This window comes from Myotis yumanensis, unplaced genomic scaffold, assembly GCF_028538775.1.
Source record: "Myotis yumanensis isolate MYYU_CA2020_CCGP unplaced genomic scaffold, mMyoYum1.0.hap1 SCAF_10, whole genome shotgun sequence".
NCBI lineage: Eukaryota > Metazoa > Chordata > Mammalia > Chiroptera > Vespertilionidae > Myotis > Myotis yumanensis.
Genome location: NW_027223761.1, coordinates 78,174,626 through 78,175,493, shown reverse-complemented (window position 1 = coordinate 78,175,493; position 868 = coordinate 78,174,626). Strand labels below are relative to the sequence as shown.

Below are 868 nucleotides of genomic sequence, written 5' to 3'. Positions count from 1 at the left end.
GCAGTATTTGGGAATTGGGGGTTGAACCTAACAGAAAATTAAATCTGATTTCTGCCCTCAGAGGTCCTCATTTTACTCTGATGAATAGATTTGGCATGTAAACACAGGAAGGAAATGAGAGCACCAACTTCAGGAAAAGTAGGGAAGAGATATACCCAAAAGCCAGGTGTCTGTGAGGGTACATTACAAATTTAATTTGATGCTAAGTTGAAAATTGATAGAATTTTTAGCTATAAAGCAAAAGCTTTAGGTGCTGCTTCTCAATCTGACTTCCACACCTCTAATATTCTTCCCCCAACGTTTTTGTACAAGTCATTATATGGCATCTGCCCACAAACCAGGTTCTTGGTGGCATTCTGTCTTCTTGACATAAAAATACATACACCTCTCTCTTTCTCACTGTCAACTCTGCCCTCCCAAATAAATAAGGGCACTAAAAATAAGCATCATGTGGTGGTTTTCTTCCTGGCACATTTGTTAAGTTTTCAAATGGGCCTGACTCTGCCACATATATTATATAGAAGCTGGGAAAGGCTTGATGACAAAGAGATCTCCCTCTCTGGCCTTTCTGCATCAGAGATTGGCTCCCACATGTGAAAAAAAAAAAGCATCAGATTATCTTTACTCACAGGGATAGATGGATGCTGTTTAGGAAGACATTTATGACAAAATATGGCTAACCAGTAGCGGGTGCATTAGCTTCAAATTGGTGTTCTTTAAAGAAGAGGTCACAAAGTCGAAAAAATTAGGTGTAGAGAAAATTTACAAACACTGAAAAGGTTTTGCAAACATTCTATTTTTACATTCTTGTGTGGACATATGAAAAAGGAGCATTTTTTGGACTAGAGAAATGAATCGTTTCTGATCC

The 868-nt window shown here is 38.1% G+C and overlaps 1 non-coding gene across 1 annotated transcript; it reads left to right on the top strand.

The window, feature by feature from the left end:
- Positions 1 to 446: 446 nt before the first annotated feature.
- Positions 447 to 595, top strand: LOC139019158 (small nucleolar RNA SNORA12). Its single transcript, XR_011473045.1, has one exon. It is a non-coding gene; the product is annotated as a small nucleolar RNA SNORA12 (small nucleolar RNA).
- Positions 596 to 868: the final 273 nt, after the last annotated feature.